Raw genomic sequence first — 13120 nt, forward strand, 5'->3', positions numbered from 1 at the left:
TTGAGAGTGTCCAAAATGAATTTTTAAAAAAAAAAGTACAATAATTTTGCATTCTATTGGTGGCAAACTATTTTGTACAGCCTGCAATGCTTCAATGGATCACATACGTCGAGCTATGATCCAGTAGCTTTTAGACTGAGACAGCAATGAAAAACAAAAAAGGCTGCGGATAGTGCATTGCTTCAAAACCAAAAAGCAATTTCTGAAACAATGTTAAATATTACTAGTTTCACTCAAGACAGATGGCTACAGTTAGGACTGTTTTAAAACAAACATTTATAAAATACATTTAAGCAGATTACTCTTGATCTCCGCAACATCATCCTGTATATGCGTCTGCGAACAAATTCTCAGTACCTTTTAGAAGTAAAAACACAGATTAGGTTCTTGACAGTAAGTTAACATATACAAGACATGGTTTTAGTTTCATGGAATATTCGATTTCATTAGAATATTATCTATTTGTTATCGTGGGGTCCTAATCAATAAATAATTAAATTATTGTTATAAGCCTAGCAACTAGCATCAGTAAGTTGATCTTCTAGTCTGTAAAAGTATTATTTTCTTGCAAAATTTGAATACTTAACATTTTGCACGTTTAATGACTGTTATGCATTACTTAACTGACTTATTCAAAATGTTTCCACCAGGTCCCTTCATCACGACAACACTTAGATGTTGAAACTTTTGGTTTGTTATTAGAATTACCTCAGGATATTTAAAAAGCAAAAAAAAAAAACAAAAAAAAAAACATTGAATCCATGTAGTGGACATCTACAGGTTAACTTCCTGTGTATCAAGTAAAAGGCCCCACCTGGTACCTGCCCATACGATACACTGCAGGACTGGGTCTCACTGTAACATAAGGGTTTTAATACAATCATATTAGCTAACAATTTATTGTAGTGAAGGGATATTTGTGCACCTCAATAAATAAGCCAAGAGACTTAAACTGAGTATTAAATATGGAACATTGCATTAATCAGAGCAAGTAATGAACAAATCATTTCTATCGTGTCAAACGACAAACTATGTCCATAATTTATGCACTTACACTGAAACGTTGTACATATCATAATTCATTCATGCCTTTACAAAAAATAGCAGAAGCCATTACCAGAAGAAAACATTGAAACAAGATCGTTCCATTAAATGTTATATTGAATAAATATATTCAAAATAGCCTCTTTCCTATTGCAAATTCCAGCAACTGTGTTGTTTTCAAGTCTAATCAGAAACTTAGGCATGGAAAAATCTTCTAACACATTTTGACCACAGTTAATTCCACAATGATTAACACATACGCTGACACCCAAGGTTTGAGGTGTTACTAGGCTTTTGCAGTCAAATGTGCTGTTAACATTTGCAAGTCTTGCTGGATACAGTTGCAAAGAAAGAATTGGTTTAGCCCCCAACCTGAAATTTTAATTAATCTTAAATATGAAAGGATTTAAAATGAGCAGTTCTCACTCCCCAGGAAAAAGTAAAGACTTGGTCTCTGAATAAGCATACTTTATCAACACCAATAGAAAGGGAATGTATTTCCCCCCCCCCCCATGCAGATTATCTTGGCAACAGTGAATTGATAACAGCCCTGTCCTACAAATAGCCTCCAGGATTTTATCACATACAAAGAGGATAGTTCAAAACCAGTCAGCTATGACTATGTTCACATCAGCCTCAAACCATAACATACACTGCATTTATTTATAAGTTCAAAACACAATCAGCCACCCCCATCTGCTTTCCTCATAAATGGCAGATGTGTTTAAGCAGAATTATGTTACAAAATGTATGAGTCTTGTATGAATCATATATTCATGTACTCATGTCCATTATAACACAGCAAAGTCAAAACAGTACATGGAGACAATCTGTGTTGAAAAGGCTTATCAAGCTGAATTCAATGTTGTCCAGAGTGGTTATATGTATGTACATTTGCCAGCTATATTCCACTTGCCCTATACCAAGAGAAAGTTTTGAATCCCTTGTTTACATTATTATTATTGGGATTAATGATACTCATAACAGTACTGATCAAAACTGGGAACAAGTGAAAGCCTCAATAAATTCCAATTCCAATAGAATTACCCATGAAGTCAATCCACAAAGCAAGAATCTAGAACAAGTGCAATTAATTTTACTGGTCACTGGTATTACCTTCTTTTTGTGCTTCTTGCGCTTTTTGCTGCATTACAGCCCTTCATTAATTATTTTCTTTATTTTAAGTTTCCAGAGCATTTTGTTAATGGCAGGTGTGCAATACATACACCTTAAGGGTATTTTTGCTTGTTGCTGTTCTTGTTCTACGTTTCTTAAATACTTAAATACTCTTTAAGCTACTTTTTTTTTTTTAACACAACAGTACTCACACGTTTGATCACTATCACAACTGTTGCAAGAAACTAGTGTTCCCATATTCTGCTGGTATTAAATTTCTGCACTTACAAGCATTTTTATTAGATAAAATTGATACTGTCTCTCGCACTTCAGTTTATTAAAACATATGATATGTGTTTTTATACAGACCGACGTCATGTCACATTCGTAAATACTGACACTTGCACATTTTTGTGCCTAACCCCTAAAAAACAGTTGCACAATATTTTTTGTTATTGCATTTGTAACCATTTTAGTCAGTCTGGCGCCATGCATCAATATTTCTCATTTCTCTGCAATTCAGTGGTACAAAGATTGATACATTACGATGATTCAATTGAGGGAGCATTGTGTTTTGAGGAATCACATCGTCATAACGGACTGTCGATGCCTATCAGTGGAAAGCCTGTTGTGTACAAGTAAAGGTACGTGTGCCACAGGTTGAAAACCACTCAGATAGAGCCTATTCTACTTTTACAGATTTAGAAGGACGAGCCTTAACAGGAATTCTTATCAGGGGACTATTTTAAAAGCTGTACCCTACTGTACAAAGTGTAAATTGAAACATACAGCAAAACTGAACTGATACCTCCAAAAACCTATGGTATTTAAAATACTTTCTTTTTTGTAACGTAAACTAAAACAACTTTACAGCCTATAGGCCTATTTAAAATACATATCTGAGTTTTACATGACTATAGCAACACAATAAACCAAGGCATTGCAAGTTTAAACCCAGTTTTTATAACTGTATATCATGTATTATGCATTTCTCTATTTGAAGTATTATGGGTGTTCTTGTTGTCACTGCATCTTGTAAAAGCGCTTTGTGATGGTGGTCCACTATGACAGGTGCTATATAAAATAAAGATTGATTGATTGCAGGATACAAGCACCGTATTTGCATGAGTCATTCATAGTAACCAACAAGGAAAGGGCTAAGGCCAGCCTTCATTGGATATGGTGGTTTGACAAATCAATAATGGGCCCAACATGGAATGTATTTCTTAGCATGCATGCCAGAAAGAAACCAATCACTCTGCTAGCACTGCTGTAGATGAAATGTTTAAATTCATTTCTTGCACATTAGATCTTATGGGTTAAAAGAGGCTTTGTAAAGCAAGTTGTTTTTCTTGACTTACAAAGCCTGGATGGTAGAGTATTGGACATGAACCCTTGTTGAAGCTAGCGTGTCTCTATTAGATATATGCACTGAATATAATTAACATAATGAAAATAGAAAAGCTGGTATACTCAGTTATTCAGAAAACATTGACCCATGGATTTGTTTACCCAATAGCACTGGTCTGATGCTTCACCCAGTTCTTGACACTTTCTCATTGTAAGAAAAAAAACAAACATGCAAAACAAAGCAGGTCCTTCTGCATTTAAGACTGGAGCTTTCCACTTCCAGATTTTCTATATTTTGGAAAACGCTGATTTTTTGGGGGGTATCCAAATCCAATGCAATGCTAATCCAATTGAATACTGTATCAAAAATCATCTGAACAGAAATGCTGTTCACTATATATATATATATATATATATATATATAATTATATATATTATATATATATATATATCTTTAATGTTACTACCCGTTGGGCAAAACAGAAGCATTTTCAATATCACCAATATATGAATAACAATACCAGACAAGATTGGAATCAAATCATTTGCACAAGTTGGGACAGACACTTTACTCTGAACTATTCATCAAAAACTTCAATGTTTGTGAAAAAGATGAGCATGCATCTTACTGGACTGCTTTTCAATAACCCAGACTCACCCAAGGCCTGATATTCCTTCCCTGTTCAACACCCCACCCCCTGCTTCTACCAATTTTCTGACAGATTATAAATAGATTAATCTTGCATGGGACCACCTAGCATGACTCATACAGACAGTGTCTTAACAAGTGATCTCAACCTCATTACATAATGCTCAAGAACGCAACTGTAAATGAGTAAATTTTAGAGGAACTTATTAAGCAATATAAGCATTAAAAAGGTCTAAAATGTTGTCATGTCATTGTATTTTTTTCTGTTTTTCTTATTCCTACAGTTTTTTGAGGTAAACAAAACAAAAACATATCTATATATACACATGACATTGTAACTGAAGCATTAAAATGAGGACATCTCCATAATGCTTCGATCATAGAAGCCTTCAAGGCTCAGAAATCATCCTATGGTGCCCCATGCCACAGCTTCTACTGCAGGTTATGTAGTACATAACTAAAACAGCACACCATAGACATTAAAAGAAATTATCAAAGAAGTAGTTTCACTCAATATCTCAATTTATTGGAAATAAAATAGTACTTCCTGAAGGCCTCAAAATAAAATAAAATAAAAATACCCTGACAGCAGCCACAACAGTAAATTCCCAAGTTTCCAAAAGCTGGCATTTCAATAAATCACTCCTTATACTACATTTGATTATTTATTTATTTATTGCAGTAAAAAACGGACTTATCAAGACCATTTTCTCCAGGCCACTGCACTGCCATACTTTAGAAAAAAAACTAAACATTGCAGATCAGACCTGATCAGGTGTTTGGACTGAAGTGTCAGCTATACAAAATTCTTCCAAAAATGGTAAACAAACTACTTTGAGCTCTTTTACTAAAATTAGTACATTCAAAGTTAATAGGAGATCAAACAAGCAATGCACTGTAGAGAGTCATGCAACCTCTATACTGGTGGATTTTTCCTTATTAAATCACTATAAAAAACAATCAGTTTAAAAGAGCAGGTAATATAAATCTCTAGTGACACTTAACCCTGATCCCCATCTCTGTGCACTTTTACATGTCTGATGGAAAGTTATCCTGCCTGCTGGTTATTTTCAGCTGTGGGTGATCTCAATACATCGGGTGCTATGCCAATTAGCAAGGTGCAATGTGTGTGATTTTGCATGTACACAGCCCTACACTGTTATAAAAAGAAAAAAAAAATGGTACAAGACAAAGATGAGAATTTTGATTTGCTGAATTAATGACGGTGTCACAACTTTGGAGGGCAGGTGGAGACAGAAAGTCCACGCATTACCGTGATAAAAAAAAAAAAAAAAAAAAAAAAAAAAAGTGTATTCCTTAATATAAACTCTCCAGTATCACCGAAATAGATGTGTGTTACAACACAGTAGCGGTCAACAACAACATACTGCAGGGGGTACAACATGCAAGCAACGTTTAAGTGTGTGACCATAGCTGTTGTTGATACATGATCCCCTCCCCCTTATAAGATTTTTTTTTATTAGCGCATTTCACCGCTAATCTTCAATAAATGCGTACCAATTCTAAAACAAACATCACCAGCATACCGTCATATTATGAGTCAACTTACAAATTAATGAGTAGGAGGCTGAATTTTCCCCACAAACAGTATATTGATTATAAACAAATAAATACTCCCCAATAAAGTTTTTTTTTTTTAATTCACAAGACAATTGTACACAGTTCATTTACAATAATCAACAGCCCTATAATTTATTGCAGCATAACTCAATAATGCACAGCACACACTGTAAAGAAATTACCACTCCAGTGCAAAACAGTACAGCACAAAAGGGGCTCCTGTGAGACTGGCTTTGTAAGAAGGCTGCCCATGTCTGCCTTCCACAAAACGTGGCTCCTGACATAAATTGTAAACACCTCAACACACACACGTGTGTCCAAAAGGAAGCCCACCGAAAGCAGTTTGTTACTGTGTCATTTTGTACGGTTAAAAACGGCGAGAAAAAAATGTAAAACCTTTAATAACGCAAGCCAGTAAAATAAAGCGCATTCCCCCCTTCAGCCGCTCCCATCCCCCACCTGCACGCTCCCTCTCCCTCTCCGTCCTCCATCTTTAATCCGCACTCCTTCATTTTCGCCCTCAGAAAATCTCAAAGCCCAAACCGACTCACCTTTCCCGTCCATTACTGTAGCGTTTAACTATCTCCAGTTGAAAAATTAGAAAATATTTTTTTTAAAACGGCAAAGGTTTTTAATTGGAAATTGGACCGCGAGCAGAACCGCGCCTTTCAGTAGAGCAGCAATCCTAAGCCGCCATCTGGTGGTATTTTCCACAATCTAATGGCGCAACAGCAGTTCGGAACCAGAGCGCCCTCTGGCGGACACAAGCGGGTACAGCAACAGCGTGCCGCTGCGCTGAAGGGATGGCTTAAAGACCCCGCCATTCATGAGAGCCAACAGAAGACGAGCTTGTACGCGGATAAGGCGGGATGCTGAGGTTAAAGAAATGGGGCGGGTCTTTATCTCAGGCGTTTACTGTACTGTTTTTTTTTTTTTTTGTTGTTGTTGATGTTTTTTTTAAACATCTGTGGCAAACAAGCCACAGCAGACAGGAGCATGTAGCAACAGACGCAGAGCACAGAGGGGCGCAAGAGCATCTTGATGGTCAGATTTGAACCTACGTGACCAGATTGGTAAAATCAAAGCAAATTGCAGGGGAGCAACCTGTGCTGTGTGCCCGTTCATTCCGGCAATCTGGGTTGGACGATCACTGTTATCTGGAGCACAGAATCTCCAACTTCACTTAATAAAAGTGGTTTAGCACTGACAAAATACAAAAGCACAGCCCTTTTTAAAATCAAGTTTGTACAATTCTGACAGTGTTTTATATAATAATGGACTTTCTTATCAAACAGATAATGATTAGGATATTATTATTATTATTATTATTATTATTATTATTATTATTATTATTATTAAAATGATCATGGTGTCATACACTCAGAAGTGGAACCCCATGGTTCAGCACTGCCCAAGGTGCATTGGTATTTGTCTAAAACCACAGTAACCAATGTGTGTTTGCTCAAACTGAGCTGGTTTATCCACATTGCATGATTCAAGCTTGAGAGTAATCATTACCAAAAAGCAAGAAAGTACCAACTGGAAAAGGAGTTTGTGGCTTGAATTTTCTATGATGTGAATAGATCATTTCCAGCTGGTGCTAGAAATTAAACTCATTTAACAACTTTTAATTAGATTTTCTGTTAAGCGTTTAAGTTTCTTAAGGACATTATGACTCATCACAAAGCTTCTGTTGGAATGAGTCATGATTATGTGTATTTCAAAAAGAGTTGGGCCCATACGTAGTAGAGATACTAGTGCCAATGTGAATTACATTGAGTTTAAAGATGCAGAATGTTTATACAGTGTTCATTTCAGTATGTATATGCAGATTAAAAATATTTCCATAAATCTCACTTCAATTCACTATATAGGTCTAACCATATAGGGTTTTGAAAGAAACACATGTTTTAATTTTATAAACGTATAAAGTTAAAGAAAGCTCTTTTTCCATGCCTCACTTTAAGATAGGCTTGTCATTCAATGACTTCTGTCCTGAGCCAACTTATGACATGCTTTACAACCAGTGACAGGCTTTCATCATAAAATTTGTGTTGTGGTGAAAATACCTAGGACGTGAAACAGTAACAGGCAACCTATTAAAAAAACTGGGAGATTTCTCTAACCCAGTAAAGTACCAGGTTCTACCAGCTTCTATTTTTTTTTTTTTAATAATATCAAAAATAAAATAAAAATGGTACGCTGATCCCCATACATGATTTAAGGAATCATTACATTAGCTTTAACCATTTTAAATAACAGCACCCGAGGAACTACAAAGATAAAGACTGACTTGCCAAAGATTGCACGATGAATCATTGTCTGTGCTGGGGTTCAAAATTCAATATCTTTTGATGTTATTGTCTTGTTATTTCCATTAGAACACACTGTCTCCTGTATTCCTTAGCTATTTTTACACCAGTGTCCAAGGTTATTACTTCTGACATTTTCTTTACTGCTTGGAAGCTACTTGGAAGGTTTTTTTTTTTTCTATAAGATTTATTTAGCTGTTTCCTGAGAGGCAGCGAGAAAACAAAAGTGAGTCATGATGAAGCTAGGACTAGTGTTTGGACTTTGGAAACTTTTTGTTTTTCTAAAAAAAGACTCCAACCTTTTCTTTCATCCAAAGCCAAATACGTCAATTTTACATTAACTGCATGTGACCTTCCTGTCTTTATTACACTTGCGACTAACCTGGGTTCAGTTTTGAAAGAACTCTGTGTGATATATAATTTGCAACTGCCACATAAATACTGTGGAATGTCTAAAGACCCATAATTAATCTTGGTTCCTTATCTGACCCATCTCACACATGGATATAGAAATGTTCTGTCATCAATGAGACATCTTGAGATAATTGCCATCTGTTCTGAAAGAGCATACAATGTTCAACATCTGTGTTTATAGCTCCATTTCCCCTCCATATTCCCTGTAGGGCTCCTAGGACAGACACCTGCTGGAGGAGGCAGAAGTAGAGCACTTGCAGGCACATTTACAGTTACTGCCTATTGCCATGCCTGCCTCGGACTGCTGCTGTGTGATACCCACAATTTGTATGCTCTTTTTTATCAGTTGAAGAGCCTTGCTCCAGGGGATCTATGCTAGCTCTCTTTGGCATCTCTCTAAAGTAAAAGGGTGCCCGCAGGTATGAGAAATGCTAGCCTGAGCAGGATTCAGTGCAGGGGTGTGAAACTGTAAAACTATAATTGTTCACACTCTCTGTTGACCTTGTGCACAGTGATACACAGAAGGAGCGGTGTTGGTTGAAGTCACAGCTGTATGAGCATTGCAGGAAGCTCACATCACAGTTTTGGTATCTTGAGACTGCTGCTATTGTGAGCCCTCCAAGATGGCCTTAGGAAAGCAGTTTAGTTTTCCCTGGAATGCATGCCCCATATCGATGAGCTGTTTATCTCTTTCACTAGCAGGATGAGAGCTGTTATTGCTATTGCTTGAGTTCTCAAGAGTTCCTGATAAGACCAATACAGATTAAAACAACACGCAAAGCATGAAGGGTAAAACATAGCATAGATATTTGCATACATTATTTTAAAGCATTACAAAATTAAAGAGAAGTTATCTAGCTACTATATTAATTTTTTTCCACCCAAATAATGGCCCACAGGTTGTTGTAAATGGGTAAATGTGTGAAGATAGACTGGTTTCGAGTATGCTATGAATCAATAGGAAGATAAATCTGCAGGGGGTTTCCTAGGTTACCAGGCTATCAGTCTGCAGTCCTTGGCTTTGTGCTCTCTGAAAGTTCTTGTCTGATTGCTTTAGCACTCTGCAGGCTCCAAGAGCAACAGGATTTCTGGCTTAAGCTATAAACTAGCGTCCATAAGCTTCCTGCGCCATGAGTGAGCATTCACACAAACCCACCCTTTCACTTTGTTTGAGGTGGGAGTAAGAAGAGTCTGTGAGCTGGGGGAGAGCTCTGTTGCATTGCTGAGGAAAATTCATTCACAGTATTAGAATTCCTTAGATTTTTGTACCATTTGAGCTTGCAGGGCAACACAGTATAGGCATTGTGTGTTTGTTTTCAGCATAATAATAATAATAATAATAATAATAATAATAATAATAATAATAATAATAATAATAATAATAACAACTGTCTAATATTCAGGTTTGTATATGGGTGTTTCAATCTTTGTCAACTTTAACATAGCCTTACCTGGACCCAAACATGATTAAGAGTATTGGAAAATGGTGACGCCTCATTAAACCACAGCTTCCTATGGATGCAATACAGGCTATCAACAGGGGTCTGTATATGTTGTTTTCTCCTTCTTGTATATAACAGAAAAGTCTCGCTGCAAGGCATGTGAACCCAGTCTTTGTTTAAGAGCCTGGCCCCATGTGCTGTTCCCTTCAATCCCACTCCCGTTTCATCCTGGTTTGAGCCTGAAGGTCATGAGAGCAGCTGTGGGGTGAATAGCAATGTGCCCTTCTAGGCTCACTGTAGCCTGAGGGGACTGGCTTCAATACACCCAGACAAGATTCATCAGCCAGCTCTTCTTAAACAGGTGCCCCTTTTCTCACACTGGATTTCATTATGTTTCATTACAGTTACAAGCTGAAGGGTATCATTCTATTATTTATTTTTTTATAAAGGCTAAGTAGCTTCAGTAGAAGCTTTAGGTATATTTATACTCTTTACGAATACAGTGAAATCTGAGGTTTGTATTACAGGAAAAACGGGGATCAAAACAGGAAATAAAACAAACAAATATTGTCAGAACAGACTATTAATAAAACCACTTGCTTGAGCTAAAGCTTTGTAAATAGGGTCCAGTATCAGCTGGTTAAAACAATAACTGTTTAACTCAACTTCAGAAAACTACAGCTGAACACCCAGGGAACAATCGCTAAAATGTGGAGCTCACGCTGTTATAGCATCTTCCAGAGGCAGAGTCTGATTTTTCATACTGCATTTGTATAAACAGCTGCCAACTGAAGCAATTACTTTCACTTTGCTGTAAAGTTATTGATCAGTGGTGAAAGCTACTGTCAAAACACTAAGCTGTAGGACTTAGTTTGGTTAGTTCAGTTTATGTGGAGCACACAGCTAAGTCACTGGAGGGGAATAGAAATTGCATTAACAACTGGTAGAATGGAGGAACTGATAGACTATTTCAGCATATTACAGATGTAGTAAGCTTCAAGAATAAACGTTCAGACGTTTGTTCCTCGTATCATTTGTAGCTCTGAGAGCAAGAACATTGTAGTGACAAAAAAACTATTGTATCTCATTTTTTGGAGTTTCTCAATGTGGTTATTAGCCAGCAATGTGTTTATACATTGCAGTGTGTTTGCTGCCCAGCAAAGTAAGCATGGAGAGCTATTAGTCTAAATTAGGACTCTATAGTTTAAAACACTGCACATTCTGTTGCTAACTATGGAAGATTATTGACTGATGACAGCTCAAGAGACCTTCCAACAGCTTATAGATTCTTGTGTATGGGCATATCCAAGATGTTAGGCCAACTTCCTACTGGTGACAACTGTGGGTGGGTTGGGGGATGTATAGTCTAGCAACTTGACCCTAACACATCACAATGTGTCCATTGACACATCACAAGTGCTGTTCAGTGTCCAAGCTCAATAAGTCATTGCCTACTTTCATGCACTACAAACAAAAGATAACAATAAAGTCCAGGGACTTGTTACTGACTGATCCACACTAACACTTAGACTAGAGGCTGGATGCATTGAGGTCTATCTGCAGAAACTCTACACAGAATCCCAGAAAACCAGACTCCCCTAATGAGTTGCTCCAAGTACAGTATCTAGTATTTTTACCCATCACAGGATGTCATTAAATAATGAAAAGTGTCCCTGTCACACAAAAAGGTCTCTGTTATTAGTTGTAAAATATTGACTGTCATTGTAAGACTGATGACCCTGCTATTTTCCTTCACTCAATGACAGCATTTTCTATTTGTGGCTACACAGACTCTGGTAGCAGCCCTGCAAGATAATAATCCCACCAGATAAAAAGCTTTCATTCACCTTTTTTTTTTAGTTAGGCTTATGTAGCCACTCCTGGGTCTAGTTTGAAATGGTAACCTGGATACCACATTGGATAATTCTGACTGGTTTGTTGGGCTTTTTGTCAAAATGACATACTCAGGTATTAAATACTTGATATTGTGTGACAGGTAAGAAATAGTACCATAGTTTAATCTAAAATGTTTAATAGATAGTTAGGAATAGTCCAAAAGCATAATGAATTGCTGTATGTAATGTTAATTTAAGTCTAAGCCACATAAAGATGACTCCCTGACCGATAACTAAAGGAGTTGTATTGTCAGATTAGCTTGGCACTTGGCAAGTGGAACATGATAAACACATTTCTCTTGTAAGCTTTGATGTACAGTTGTATAGGAGGGGGAGGGAAAGGGGCATCACAAAGGACAGACAGACAGCAAAGCAGATCCATCACTACTTGTTAGTGTAACTTATGCCAATGCAGCCCTTCTGCTGTATTTAGTGAACAATTACTGTACTGTAGTTGATGTTTGTTTCAGAAATGTATAAAGTTTTTTTTTTAGTTTCTCGATTATTATTTGTATTTTTTATTGTATTATTAATTTTTTTTTTGCAAAAACCTTTTAAGATATTTTTTTGGTGTATGTGAAATCGTAGGAAACAGGTCATTTCAGATTCGGCCTTGTAAGCCTATATCAAGCTAGCACAACCCCATTAACTTCAGCTGTGCCCGTGGGTCCACTGACACATCACATTTCCTGATTGATATCTGTCAAGTTTGCGTTTTCTCATTGGAATTTCATATAAATGGGTTATCCAACAGCAACTGTGATTGTATAAATAACAAATCACACACAAACACAAACCTATCCCACCAATGACTATAACTCATTCTTAACAACTATGCTGAAAATGGAAATGATTACCTTTATTAATTCAACTGTATTTTCTATTTTCTGCTACACAGATTATTTTTTGTTTATGTGGATTCTCACTTAACCGGATGCAGACTGCAAGGGCTGTGTGCTGCCACCAGAGGGCACTGTGAATAATAAAGGGGGCCTCGACCTGTCTGTAGCCAAGCAGAGGGCAATTACTATACTGCAACCCCCTTCCAATTGGTTTGGTTGTGTTTTGCTGGTAAGGGGTCTATGTATACACTGTTTCCATTCTGGCAGTGTACTTAGAGCTGTTCTTACAAAGGTACCACCAAATGTTCCTGTCAGGACACTGCACTCTGATTGGTTATCATGTTATTGTTAATAAAACATGAATAATCCTCTCCCTAGACCAAAACCCTAAACCTAAGGTCAGTATCCTATACTGCAGCCATACACATCTAAAGTAGTTAATGTTATTGTTAATAAAACATGAATAATCCTCTCC

At 36.9% G+C, this 13120-nt stretch overlaps 1 protein-coding gene across 1 annotated transcript in view; it reads right to left on the reverse strand.

The window, feature by feature from the left end:
- LOC121322825 (cohesin subunit SA-1) overlaps positions 1–6448 on the reverse strand; it is a 44115-nt gene extending 37667 nt beyond the window's left edge. The window contains exon 1 of the mRNA XM_041263175.1: positions 6292–6448. The gene's annotated coding sequence lies outside the window, so the exon portion shown is untranslated. The remainder of the gene's footprint in view (positions 1–6291) is intronic.
- Positions 6449–13120: the final 6672 nt, after the last annotated feature.

This window comes from Polyodon spathula, chromosome 11 (assembly GCF_017654505.1).
Source record: "Polyodon spathula isolate WHYD16114869_AA chromosome 11, ASM1765450v1, whole genome shotgun sequence".
In the NCBI taxonomy this organism is placed as follows: domain Eukaryota; kingdom Metazoa; phylum Chordata; class Actinopteri; order Acipenseriformes; family Polyodontidae; genus Polyodon; species Polyodon spathula.